Consider the following 15695-nt stretch of genomic DNA (forward strand, 5'->3'; position numbering starts at 1 on the left):
CAAGGACTATATCTCTGTGCATACTAGTATCTATCACATTGTTTTACATATTATAGGTGGTTAACATATTTCCTGAATAAATAAATAAAAGGAATAACAAGATCTCAGCTTTCCTTCAAGATTACTTTTGCAATAATGTATACAATGGAGTGGAATGGAAAATTTAGAAGCAGTGAAGTTGAATAGGAAATTATTATAACAGTTCAGATAGAAATTGTGAGATTATTTCAGAAAATGTCTTGCTTATTTTAATGTAATGCCTTCTCCGCTTATCTGCTTAAGTATTAAAACTCTGTTAATAATGATGCAGATTCAATTTATTTCCTGAGGCTTGGTCTTTGTGTTCATACTTTAATAAACACATTTAGCATACTGTTCTGGTACCTCGAGTACAGTTTGTTGGGGACATTCAGTTCATATGTCATTTCAGTTATTTTAAATTTCTCCATTAATACCACCAATGAGCCATACCTAATGCCACAGACAAAACAAGATTACCGAAGAGTGTTTATTCAATCACTGTCAAAGCCATTCTTACTGGTACTCTTTTTTGCTTCAATAGACAGGTGTGACAACCCTAAGAAAATACTAAATGACAAGTTAATATGGAAAAATCAGAAGCAAAGTAGAGTGAAAAAACTTCCAAAGTACAAGGTTAAGCCAAATTATCATTTTTATTTTGTATTATTTCTCTGCTTCAAATATCCTTTCTACCAATCTGTTGAAACCAAATTCTTCCTTGAAAATTTATGTTAATCTTGCCTCTTTTAAGATTTCTTTCCAAATATATTCTATTATAATGCACCTTTTCTTCAACTTTTGATTAACTTGCGCTAGGAGTCATTATTGAGCACCCACTATAAGTCAGTTAATATTCAACCTACTGGAGATATAATAATGGACAAAATAGCCAAAGAATCTGGTATCATAAACCTTACATTTTAGCATGAAAGGTAAACAATAAGCAATCAACAAAATAAAATTTGTCAAGTAGTGATAAGAGTTATGGAAAAAAAAAGAGCAGAGTAAATAGGTAAAACTGATTATTGAAGTTATGTGCATTTGTGAAATAACCATTGGTGTTTATGCCAACATCATGTGTGAACTGTAATAAAATGACTGACAAAATTTTTGATGTTTGACTGCTGATAGCTTTAAGCCTCATACCTCCTCTTCTCTTCTGTTTAGATATTCTTTCTTTTGGCACCAGTGGGAATTTCAAATTATGTAATCCCCTGCCAGCATTCATGAACTTCATCTATTAACCATAAAAAACAAAAAGAAAACCCAAGCTCATCTTCTTTCCCTGCTCTCGTAAACCATTTTGGGGCCAGTTTGGGAACACTGCTCTCCTAACACCAGAAAACTTCATTGCCCTTTGTGTCGGGTGTCATCAGTCTTAACATCCAAATGAAGCTTTTGTTAGGGGTCCATATTGTTGTGGCAGATGGCTGCAACACTTGTAGATATAAATAAGGCAAAATATGAGCAAAGGTCCAGAAGTATCAAATATCCTAGTTGAGTGGACTAAAGATAGTCTTACCAGAGTAAACATTATGAAAGTTAAAATGGTGGAAGATGAGAGTAGACAGCAAGGCATGTAATATGTGACTAAGTACAGTGTATTCCTTGGTATGCTGATGAGAGCACAGGATTTGGAGTCAAAGAAAACTAGAATGAAACCCTAGATTAACGATATTAGGAGAGCCAACTAATTTCATGGAGTCTTAATTTGTCTCTAACAGGTTACATTTCATCCAAGCTTGTATTCATGAGATTCTTTTTCCATAACACTCTCTGAGTGGTTTACCATAATGTTCATATTTGATGTAAATCTTCTCTTCAATATTTAAGCCTTATCTAGGTCTTACCTAAAATTTCAACTTTATCTTCCGTCATTTCTTGATACCTTATATTATCAATAATGATTTGAGTCATAATAAACCATTTGAATATCCTAGAACATGGCATGTTCTCTCACATAATCCGTGGTACTGCACCAGCCAATTCTTTGCGTAGAATGCCCTTTCTGGCCTGCGTTAGTCCAATGTCTAGAATACCCTTTCTGGCTTGCTTTAACATCTAAACTGAATTTATTTGGCCTTTTAATTACAGCTACTGTGGCTCTTTTTTTTTAATGGACTTTTTCTTAAACCATTCCAGTCTGTCTGAGTTTCTTTTTTATGCTGACATATGACTTTACATCATATTGTTTTTCATACTGTGTTATAATGGATCAACTAATCCAAGAAATAACTACCTTATTTTAAATACTATATTTTTTCTCTTCCTCTATTTCTAGTGCCTGACATATAATAGGCTATAAGTAAAGTTTTGATGAATGAATGGGTGAATGAACAATTCTGAAGATACAAAATTAGATTTTGATAGCAACAGGATGTAAAAAATAAAAGAAAGACACACAGAAAAGTCTTTTATTTTCATTGTGTTCTGAAATGGTGCAGGCCAGAATCGGCTTAGATGACATTCTGTTTCAGTCAAATAGAGTAGCTGGAAATTCAAGGCTATGGCTCAAGAAGGGTGTCAGGTACAAATACATGGTTTTGTGAATTAAAGGTTTACACATATTTTATATTTAAAGAATAAATGACAATATTTGGATGGAGGATAGAATTACTATAAGCCACTGGAAATATAGATAGCAATATAAAAATAAAGGGGATCCAGTAAATAAATCTGAAAAGAAACAATATTATTTTATGTGTAATTATTAATTTTGCTTATTTTTTTCACCAAACTATAAGATGGCTCCTTAGTGTTTGGACAAGACTGGCACAACACACAGTAAATATTTGTGAAAAGAATAAGCTTCCAGAAAGTTGGGAGGAGAACCAGTAGATGGTGTGTTATAGGAATGAAGTTTTATATGCTGAGTTTATTTATTTTAATGTAATATTAGTCAATAGTGATATTTAAATGGTATACACAAAATCTAAACTATATTTAATATGAAATTGCCAAAAAAACTTGTTAGTGTTTTTTTGTCTTTTTCAAATCAATTAATATAAGTTTTTTGCCCTATCCTCCAATGACTGAATATAATGGATATTTTAGCACTTCTGACTTTCCATTTACTCTGGCCTTCAATTTTGTTAGGCCATTTATATTTTATTATTCATTTGAAGTTATTCTCTTCTATTATTTTTCTGTTTATATTATGTATCTAAGTCATTTAGATGAAACATATTTATTGCATTTAACCAATAATAAAACATCAACATTCATTTATTATTATAAATGGTCTCAAAGAAACTCTTGAAGTAATACTTGTGACTATTCCAAAAGGTGTTTCATCAATTGCTAAAAAAATTGTATTATACAATCTTTAAAAGTAGGCAAATATTTACCCTTTATATGCATTTTAAATTTCTGTGAACTTATTTACTATTATGGACCAAATATTTATGTCTCCCCCAAATTCATATGTTGAAACCCTATTCCCCAATATAATGGTGTTAAAAGGCAGGGCCTGTGACTAGTCATTAGGGTTAGATGTGGGCCTTTAGCTAAGTCATGAGAATGACTGCTTCTCTCTGATCTCAGTTATGCTAGGATACAATGAGATTACAGCCACCTACAAGCCAGAAAGCAGGCTCTCACCAGACACTGGTGGTGCCTTAATCTTGAACTTGTAATCCTTCAGAATTATGAGAAATAAGTGTTTGTTGTTTAAGCCACCTAATTTATGATAGTAAATTATGAGAGCCTGAGCTAAGACACTTTTCTAATACAAATCTAGTTAACATCTATTCTTTTCAGGTCAGGTGATTAAGTGTTGATTCACCAGGACATTCGAGTTAATTTTTAAAAAATTAATACAAAATATATATGATAATTTAATTTATCTTAACCTATAAAAATATCCCAGTAAATACTGGTAATTTATTCAACTATCCAGTGTTTTGATGAAATGGTTTATTTAACTAGAAGCTGACAATCTCATTTTTATAACCCTATATTATTTAAAATATGATCTTAACATTTAGGTATTCAGTTTTCTATATAGAAATTCATTACACTATGTAGAATATAAATATTATTTTTTTTCATTGGACATATTTGGCATTTTCTGTCAGAGTACATAAAAAATCAAAAGGTAAATAACATTTACTTTATTTCACCATCACAAATTGCAGTGAAAATATTTTAATTGATTAATACAAATTATTCTCAATTGAGTATTTGTTTGTGCCAGGAACAGTATGAGAAACTTAGCATTTTCAACCCCTTTAAATCCTCGCAATAGACCTAAAAGGAAAGAATTTCTTTTATTTTTTTGGTAAGGAAGCTGAAGATTAGAAAATTAAATAATGTGCCTGTTTCTTCAGCTCCTATGGTAGAATTGGGATTTGGATAAAGATGTCAGTATAAGTAATCATTTCTACAATCATTTCTGCTGGTTATTTGAATAATTGCATTATTAATTTTAATGAACATCATGTTAGAACCTAATCCTAAAACAAAGATTTAAGGACTATTAGATTATTAGGAAGGGCATTGTACTATGACCCTTAAGCTCTGAAAGCAAGGCTTTTGCCCAAGCTGGTACCTCAGGGCCTCTTGTGATTTGGAGTGATTTCCTTAATTACTTTGGAATGCTTTTCTCATATTTTTTATGTCACCCACTGGTGGCTGTGGGCATCTCAGACCAGCAAAGTGTCACAGGGTCAAACTGCTTGGTGGTCAAAAGTGCCTTCCTTGAATTTGTAAATCTTGTTGGCACTAGCAGTATTGTCACGATGGTGTGTGCTAAACTCTCACTGTGAATCTAATGAGACATAGTCCCTGTTTTTTTGGGGGGGAAGTTTTTCAACCTTTTACTCCATTCACAGGGTTGACCAAATGTCCTGAGGTGCTCTGTGACTCCACCATATAGCTGTCTCAGGGCCCTGGTTCCAGGAAGATAGCCTGGTGAAAGACTGATCCTACTAGCCAACACAGAATTTCTTGCCCATAATAGTATGAGATTAGATAGCTGGGATAGTGCTGACATATGGAATAGAAAGAAAATAGTCTGACTATCCAGATTCATATCATTTTCTCATGTCTCGGGCCTGGAGTAGCCATCAATCCTACATAGATCACATAGAAAGAGCCTAGGTGAAAGATAGTTTTTGAAAGGAAGAGACAGAATCTATTATCAGAACCAGAAATACTGTATTGAAAAAAAATTTTTAAATGTACTATATCGGCTATATTCTACCATGTCTATGGGTGCCCAGAAACTTTTTTTCCATAAACTCTATTTTAAAAATGTTCTCTCTTAACTTGTTACAACTATTCTATATATAATTACAAACTCACTCATCCTGTCTCCAGAGGAAGACAACACATAGCCTACCCAGTTCCACATCCAGAGTGATTAGCATTCTTTTCATTCATGTCCAGATGGAGCTCATCACAGTGCCGAAATCTGTAAAGAAATAATACAGTTTATAAACTCTCACACATCCAAACATAATGATGCAGGATTATGGCAGTAAAAGTTACCATTTGGAGTATAGTACAGGAAGAAAGAATCAAAGTGATCTTTCCGGCAAGGATAGGAAACATTTCTGTCTTGGAAGAGAAGTGAGTTCTCTGACAACCATGTTAGTTTGGCTGACCAAAAAAATAAATAAAATTAAAAAAACTGTTCTCAGTAGGTGTCATGTAATCTACTTTCCATATATAAAATAATTATTTGGAAGACTTTCCCTCAAGGTCTGCATTACTTTATTCTACTCTTCCAATATATTTGGTGGCCAAGAGACTTTCAATGATAATAAATCAAGCATGTGACAATTTGGCCTTTGTCTTGCAATATAAATTCTCAATTAATGTTAGTTTGAATTCAAGTACTAGTAGTTTGAATACTGAGAATTATCTTACTATCAAAATGTACAATCCATGCTGTCAAGGATTTTCTTTTGTTTGTAATATTACAGTAGTTTAATAAATACTGTTCTCCCCCATGTTCTATCATTTCTACCCATGAAATAGTCAAACTTGCTTATTTCTATCTCCCTTTATTATCCTATGTCAATTCACCATTGCCCACTGTCTAAAATACAATGAGAGCATACTAAATGGTACCTTTTCCATAAGCTTTGTTCCACTTTATTCTATTTACACATCATGGAAAAACTGTAGTTTTTGAAGATGTAATATATCACGTTAATCCAATCTTCAAGTTGTTTCTTATTGCTTTAAAGATTAAGTTTAAAAATTCTCATGATAGTCTACATTCTTTTCTTTTCTGTACTTCTGTCCTCCACTCCACTGACTCATCTCTCTCCTTTGTTCCTTATATTGAGCCACTTTGAACTTCTTCTAGTCTCCTAAATATTCCACAATATTTTGATTTTATTCCTTTCATTTGCTATTCTTCCAATTGAAAATATCTTTTGACCAACTCCCATCGCTCTTCTCTGCTTTTTATCTGGCAAATTCCTGATTGTTCTACACATCAGGAAGATTTCGATAAGCCTCAAGTTAAAGTCCCTTGATAATAAACCCTTAAACTCAATTTAATAACACACATTCCTCTTATAATTACTTGCTAAATGTCTGCATGGCAGACATCTGTTGTGTTAACCTGCACAGCACCACTTCTGGTACATAATTCTCTTTTCCTTTTGGGAGTCATCCACTCTACTGACATTTTCATTGCCAGTAGTTCATGTAGGATGTCCTGCACACTGATACAGGACAGAGAACATGACTGAGACCTAGCCTTAGAACTCTGCTTTTTCTTCTATTTCTTAGCTTAATGGCAGATAAAGGCCTCTGTCTCAGAACAATAATAGGTCTGACTTGACCCCTTCACTCTATGCTGCTTCTAAACATGATTTTGTAAAAAGGAGACATTTATTATTATTATTATTATTATTATTATTATTATTATTATTTGGATTAGAGGGGGAGGGATCTGAGAAATCAAGCATTTTCTTGACCCCTCCCCAAAAGGAGTGACGTGCTGCTAATGCAAACTCAAGTCTTTGAAATTTTAAGACAGAATTAGTGTTTAAATTTTTATCGACCTCTCTTTTTAGTTTCTACTTGATAAAGTTTTGAAAAAAAATGAGAATACCAGCTTTTTGCAACGTCTTCTTGTATTTAGATTGTTAATGTATATAGTAATGTTGAGTGAATAATAATTAGTTAGCTGAGAGCAGTCTCCAACCTTTTTGGCACAGGGACTAGTGTTCCTATGAGAATCTAATGCCTGATAATCTGAGGTGGAGCTGAGGTGGTGATGCTAGTGCTAGGGAGTGACTACAAATACAGATGAAGCTTCGCTGGCTTGCTCACCACTCACCTCCTGTTGCCTGGTTCCTAACATTCTATGAACCAGTATTGGTCTGTGGCCTTTAACACTAAGCTGGCACATAGTGTTAAAGTTTAAAAAAGAACAAATGAATAAGTAACTCAACTTTTTTTTTCTTTTAATAGTTTCTTACAGCCAGAGCAATAAAACTTACTTTATTAGTTAAGATCCTAAAATACATATCCACCATAGGGAAAGATTAGGGTATTTTGAGATATGAAAAATTCCATTTAACTGTTTTAATCACTATCTTTATTTTCCAGGCTGGAACATATTAATGATAGATTTTGTAAAATAAATTTGAGAAGATAGGTAGTTTTAGAGTCATCATTAATTTCATGGTTTTTCATTTATCACAGTAAATGTTATATTCCTTTTCCCATATTCTATCATAAAAGTCAGTTCACTTAATCAGTTTTATTACTATTTAAAAATCTGTTTCTATTGAAAATATTTGTATTATTTGTTTAAATCTTAGGTTATATAGTATCTTTGAAATGTACAGTATATACAGGTAAAAATAAGAATGGAATGCCTGGAAATCCATTTCTAAGATTCATGTTCAAATACACAGAGAAACATTCATGTAGAAAAATAAAATACTAAATTCTATAGCAATTCTAAAAAATACAAATAATAATCAAATATTTATCAGAATCAAAGATTCATTAAATCAATTACATCACTGATTGGAACAGATTAAAACAAAATTTATCAAAGTTTTCCCTGTTTATATTTTTTAAAAAGAATTCTTATATATAATCTTATTCATTAATAAATCTTAGATTCTGTCTGATACTAATATTTATATTGTCCAAGGAAGAAGTAAACCATATCCACATTAGCTTTCTTTGGCCTTTCAGAAATATAGTTTGGAGATATCTTAATATATACAAACATTTAAGAAAATTCCTGAGCAATACATTTAAAGAGTTACAAGCATCCAAAATGATCCTAATTTTGGAAGTAAAGAAAATGGAAAATACCCCATTTTAGTGAATTTGTTTAATAAATAATATAATATCTCATTTATGACAGATATAATCTCTTCATACTCTATTTTGTGCCTAGCTTTTTAAACTTTTCTGGAATCCTGGCAAAACTGACTTGCTAGCAGAATTTTGGTTTAGGCTACATTAATTGTGAGACACTATGGTACGATTTAGAAGATAGGAAAGAAAGAGAAGTACTATGCTTCTAGATCAGCAGTAGACAGTCAAGAGAACTCAGATGTGAGGTTCATAGCAGTTTACAGTTGTGATCTTATGCTTTTGCACTGGGGCTTATGCAGTTGAAATTTTTGATATCTACCTACTGAGATTCCAGTGTTTCCTGAATTCATCAAGGCCAACAGTGGTTATCAGTGTCCTTCACTATTTCAATGCTGCCAATGGCTCTACAAATGCATAATTTCTTATATTAAATACATTTTTGTTAAATGTCTGTTTTCCTAGACAAACTTGATGTGTGTGTACATATTTAAACATCAGTATGTATACGTACAGCACAGTGAGTGTTGTAAGTATGTGTATATATATGTATTATGTATTATATATACACATGCACAATGAGAGTAATAGATGTGTATGTATATATACATATGTGTGTATACATATCCTATATATTTGATATATAGGATAAAATGTGTATGTATATGTTTAAATATATTGAAAAATGATGTTATTTAATAGTATGGATGCAGTATGAGTAAGTTATAAATTATGTAAACAATGTCTTGACCTTGTTTACTGAGATGGATTGTGCAGAAAAATAAGCAAACTAAAATAAAACACATTACTTGCTATGTGCTTAAGATATAGACTTCCCTAATGTTGTAACAAAGAAAACATAATTTGTAAACAAGACATTTTTTTTAACATACCCTTGTGTACTATAGAGGTGTTAATGCATGAATAAGATGAAGTAAACTTGAACAACTAAAATGCAAGTGTGTCTATAACACCTAAATCCAGAAAAAGTATTTAAAAAAAAAAAACCCTCTCAGGGAGTCACAACATTGGTCTCTGAATCTTTTCAGAATATATTGAGAATTTTCACAAACTAGAATGAAGGTATCAGGAAATAAGCAATTCTTAGGCAGATCCAATTAAGGGTACCAGCAAGTAGAAGCCATTTGGCATCAGCCTGGATGGAACAGCCCTCCAAAGGAGAAGGACGCGATTGACCCAATCTGTTCCTATGATAAGATAATATGCGTCATACACTCCTCCCCTTCTTTCTCTTTTTGTGAACTAACATAGTTGTTCAATTACTGAATTAATTTAATTGTTAAATTAATTTTATGGCTCAAAGAGCTTCTAGTGTTTATAAATGGTTTATAGCCATTTTTGGTTACCTTTCCAACATCCAGAACTGTGTCTTTGCCATAGCCCCAGACATAAATTTTATTTTTGATGTGGGCATTGAACATACCTACTAGAACATAACTAAAACATATTATATATAAAAACAGCACGAGGGAAGATCTGATGAAAGAAAACAATGTATAAAACTGTCAATGCAGTATAATATCAAATAATTTTAACCTGAAAAAAATAATTGAAAAACAACATTGTTTTTATGATAGGAAACAATCATTTATTCTTTATAATATTGCATGTTTTCCAAAAAATTACTGAGTTTTTATTTCTATTTTAATTTAAACTATTATAAGGGTGTGCATATGCAATGTCTATTTTATGCCTATTTGGATAACAATTTCAGGATATATGTGTATTTAATAAATATGACTTTAATGCAGTCTCAAGGCCCCATGACAATAGGGTGGGCTATAATGGAAACTGTACCATCTTCAGTCTTGGAATGAACAGGGAGGGGACTTGAAATTATTGTGTTTGGCTTGATGCTACAGTGTTAAATTTGCATTAAAGAAATTTAAATAGCATAAGAAAAAGTTAAAATATTAGACATAGACAAATGTGACATGTAAAAACTGCAGTAAAAACAAATTAAGGTTGCTAATGTAAATACCATACTACAATACTAAATGCATATATTAAAATAGAGCTAAAGAGAAGATAGGGTAATGCTAATGTCATGGAGTAATTTCAAATGCCAGTTTATTAATTAAGCTTTTTGATTATTCTATTATTCTAATAAGAATAATTGCTTTGATAAGTATGAGTACTAGTCTTTAAGGCTAAAATTAGTGAGGTACTTCAAACTTATAGATTGTAATTTTTAAACAAGAAATAAATTATAAAGCATTAAAATGTATAATTTAGAAAGCTACTCTTTCTTGTTCATATATTTATATCATATTTGATTTCAATTTTTTATGAATAACCTTTAAGTATTTAGTAATCATAAAACCAAGCTCCCTGTAGTTTGGAATCTGCTTTTCTGGCAAATTTAAACAATGTGCAGTCCCAAGTGAATGAAGGATAGTGTGTTACTTTGCTAGGGCTATCATAACAAAACCCCATATACCGAATGGCTTAAACAGCAGAAATTCATTTTCTCACAGTTATAGAGACTAGAAATATGAAATCAAGGTGTCAGTCAGTAGGTCTGGTTTCTTCTGTGGACTCTCCTTGGTTTGCAGAAAGCCACCTTCTCTAGTGTCTCCAAATGGTCTTTTCTCTTTTTGTGTCCTAATCTCTTTTATAAGAAAACCAGTCAGATTGGATTAAGGCACATTCTAATCATCTCGTTTTAAATTAATTACCTTTTTAAAGGGCCTTTCTTTACATAAAGTCACATTCTGAGGCATTGGCGGTTAGGAATTCAACATGAAAATTTGAAGGAGGGAGTATAATTCTGTTTATAATAGATGGGGAACTCTGCATGGTCAGATTTGCCTACCTTGATACATTTCTCCTTCTTGTATTTTTACTAGAGCTTCAATAAAAACATGGGGAACGATCTTATATATATGTATTTGACTCTGTGCTGAAATAATTAACTTTGACATATAAACAGAGCTCATCATATGTGCTTTATACAAGTGTGGTCTTTAATTTATCATCAATATTTTATTAGTAAAAATTAGTGGTGAAGTGTTTGTCAGACTTTGGGTTCTTCTTTTGGTCTCTAATTATTCACAAAATATTACATTATATTTGAAAAATCTAAAGCATTAGTTTCTAAAATGTCATACTTTGGGGATTCTGTGGTTCTCATACTCCTATATTTGTTTTTTCTTTTCTTTTCTTTTCCTTTTTTTTTTGGTCACTATAATAAAGGATTTCCATTTTAATTAGCAATATGTGCTGTTATAACTGTTATTGCTCTTTTTAATGCTATTTTTGCACCTGCATTATCATGGAAATAATAAAGTTGTTCAGCATGTTATTCTTCCCTGTTCCTTGTCAAATGATAGGGTTAAGATTGATTTACTTTTTCAGAAAGAGTTCTGTACTTTTGTTGAAAAATACTAGCTTTTAAGTGGTCTAATTAGTAAGCTGTTCTCACCAATTAAAAAAAGATAAAAAGAAAACTCTCTTTGTTGTTCTTAATATTTCTTTATTCACAGTATCTCTATGCTTACAATTGCTACTATGAGGTGAGGCAAAAAGTAAGGTCGACTAGCTGGCAGAAAATTGCTGTTTCTTCTCCTCATATACTGTATGACATATGATATTATATATTACTATGTACTATAATAAATTTTTAATGTGTTGGTTACCTCTTCAGCAATCATAGCCTCCAGGACTCCTGTGGTAATAAAATGAAGACTGAAACCACACTAACTCAAAGAAATTTAGAAGAATTTATTGACATCACCAACAAGGGAACTAAAATGGTGGTCATAAAACACATGATATTGCATCTAGGGTACCTTTTGATAGAAATATACATAGTGTCTGCTGTGTGGTTTAATTGAGTAATTCTAATGTTTCAGGGTTGCATAAACAGAAGTTTCCTTTGGCCTTTTGTCTGTTCCTTTCATGCCTACGATTTGAGGTAGAGTAAGTTAATTCATTCATAAATGCCAGCCATTGGTTTGCATTTTTCAAGCAGATGGAGAAAATTTCAGCACTGTTTGAAAGAAATCTCAGTGTTCTCTCCCATTTATCTTAAATCAGTGTGAGAGTTGTAAAATATATACTTGTGTCTTCTCTGAAAAGTCCATCTCTTCCGAGAAGCTATTCAAGTTCTAGACCTGTGGACCAGTACACAGAGTTCTCACACTGTGGTATGACCTACAACAGTGTCAGGAATGAAGCTGCATTTCTTTTCTTTCAATTGCTACTTTTCCCTTATTTATTTAGTTCAGAATTTAAGAGGAATGCTATGTATTTCACCTCTCAAACCTCAACTCTTTTAAAACTTTCTTCTTTTTGGAAACATTTTATCAATATTTTTCCATTAAGAACACAACAGCTCAAACCATATACACGAGGACTGCCAGGTATGGTGAATGTTGGGAGGGGTTATCTGTAACAAGAGGGAAAGCAGTGGCATTTAATCATTTACAATGGAGATTTCCAGTTAAGATGAAGTAGGTAAATGCCAAGTTTGCCTCTTCTCATGACCACGTCAAAATTACAACTACACTAAAGAACAACCATCATTGAGAATCACCTGAAATCTAACTGAGCATAAGTCCTACAATGAAGTACACACAGAAGCAGCCACCTTAAGACTGGTAGGAGGGATGGAGATGCAGAACAAACTGGTCCAACACCCATATGTGGAAAATAAAAATTGAGAGGGATATCTGGTCTGTGGAGGTTTCCTCGGAGGAACAATGGGTCCTAACCCCACACTGGGCTCCCCAGTCTAGGCATTCAGTGCTGTGAAAACCAGTGGAGATTGTGGCTGAATGAAATGGAGAGCTGCTAAAATCCTAAGCATTCTGAAAGGGCCTACACATGGACTTACTGATAAACTTAAGACTCACTTGCTTTGAGCTCTTACACTGGGGTAGTAGTGTGAATGATGTCAGGAACATAGTGAGGGAAAACTGAATTGACTTGCTTCAGGGTGAGTGCTGGAGGAGTAGCTTTTTTCAAGACAGATGTGTGGGCAAAATCCATTATTTCCTTGTTAAGTCCCTCCCACTCCAAGCATGTGGTCAAAAGTGGCTACCATATCTGAGTCCCCATCAACATGGCTTATACTGGTTACCTACCCTGGTGATTCCCTTAGATGCTGATGGTCCTCACAACCAATCAGCCTAAGACTCTATCTTTCCTATTGATGTGTAAACAGCAACCAAGTTTCAACTATAATAAGAGGAAACACACAACCCACATAATAGATACACCTGGAGCACTCAGCTCAGGTGACCAGGAAAACTGCGCTAACGGGCCTCACAAGAAACCAAATACATTAGGCCACTCTACTAAGAGTGGGAGATATAACAATCCTACATAATACAAGAAACAAACACAGGGAAGCCAACAAAATTAGGAGACAAAGAAGCATGTCCCAAATGAAAGAAAAGAACAAAGCAGCAGAAAAAGAACTAAACAAAATGGGGACAAGTAATCTATCTACCAAACAGTGAGTTCAAAACACTAGTTATAAGGATTCTAAATGATTTCAGTGAGAACTATAAGAAAGAGCTAAGAAACACAAAAATAAAGATGGGAAACATAAAAAGAACCAGTCAGAAATGAAGAATACAATAACTCAAAAAGTATACATTAGAGAGAATCAACAGTAGATTATATAAAGCAGAGGATCAAATCAGAGATTTAGATGATGTAGTAGCCGAAGACAACTACTCAGAACAACAAATAGAAAAAAGAATACAAAAAATGAAGATAATTTAAGGGGCCTCTGGGACAACATCAAGCATATCAACATTCATATCATAGGGGTACCAGAAAGAGGTGACAGAGTACAAGAAATTGAAAACTTTTTAAAGAAATAATGACAAAAAACTTTCATAACCTAGCGAAGGAAATAGACATATAATCCCAGGAGGTACAGAGTTCAAAACAAAATATAGCCAAAGAGGCTCATACTAGGGCAACATCATCATTAAAATGCCAATGTTTAAAGACAAAGAATCTTAAAGCGACAAGAGAAAAGCAGTTAGTTACCTACAAAGGAGCTCCGACTGTCAGCTGATTTCTCAACAGAAACTTTGCAGGACATAATGGACTGGCACAACATATTGAAAGTGATGAGAAGTAAGGACGTACAACTAAGACTACTCTACCTAGCAAAGCAATCATAATCAAAGGACAAATAAAGAGCTTCTCGGACAGAAAAAAGCTTAAAAAGTTAATTACCACTAAATTAGTATTACAAGAAATGTTAAATAAACTTCTTTAAGAAGGAAAAAAAAAATTAAAACGTGAATAATTAAATGGCAATAAGTACATATCTATTAACAATTAGTTTTAAATATACTTGAATTGAAGTATTTAATCAAAAGACATACACAGACTAAAAGAAAAGAGATAGAAAAAGATATTTTATAAAAATAGAAATTAAAAAAAAAAAGAAAGAAAGGTTGGGTAGCAATACATATATCAGACAAAAGAGACTTTAAAATGAAGACTAAAACAAAGGACAAAAAAAGACCTAGTAATCCCACTCCTGAATATGTACCCAAAGAAACACAAAACACTACTTAGAAGTGACATCTGCAGCTATATGTTTATTGCAGCCTTATTTACAATGGCCAAGATGTGGAAGCAACCTGGGTGTCCATCAATGAATGAATGGATAAAGAAGAGGTGGTACATATATACAATGGAATATTACTCAGCCATACAAAAGAATGGATTCTTGCCATCTGCAACAACATGGATGAACCCAGAAAGTATTCTGCTGAATGGAGTAAGTCAGACAAAGAAGGACAAATGTCATATGATTGTATTTATATTTGGAATCTAAAGAACAAAACAAACAGATAAAACAGAAACGAACTCAGATACAGAGAATATTTGGGTGGTTGCCATATTGGGGGTGAGGATGGGGAAGTGGGTGAAAAAGAGAAAGGGATTAAGAACTACAATTCATCAAGGGAATGTAAAGTATAGCATAAGAAATATAGTCAATAATATTGTAATAACTATGTATAGTGTCAGATGGGTACTAGATTTATCAAGGTGATTATGTCATAAGTTGTATAAATGTCTAATCACTATGTTGTACACTTGAAAATAATATAATGTAACATCAATTGTAATCGAAAAATTTAAAAATTTAAAAATCATATACAATGTATACATCTAATTTAGAAATAGTATTCCTGGGAGGTTCAAACCAGTCAGCTTAATACTTTGTTTGTTCTTTGTTCCTGCTGAGTCACAGAATGGTAAAATCACTGGAAAAGTTAGTGATGGAGAAAAATGTTTTTAATATCTTGACCAAAAAAACATGATTTTGGCTGATATGTTGTACATTAATTGATAAGAAAAAAGCCCAGTGCATGAATGCT

The sequence above is a fragment of the Rousettus aegyptiacus genome, unplaced genomic scaffold (genome assembly GCF_014176215.1).
Source record: "Rousettus aegyptiacus isolate mRouAeg1 unplaced genomic scaffold, mRouAeg1.p scaffold_m13_p_10, whole genome shotgun sequence".
Taxonomy (NCBI): domain Eukaryota; kingdom Metazoa; phylum Chordata; class Mammalia; order Chiroptera; family Pteropodidae; genus Rousettus; species Rousettus aegyptiacus.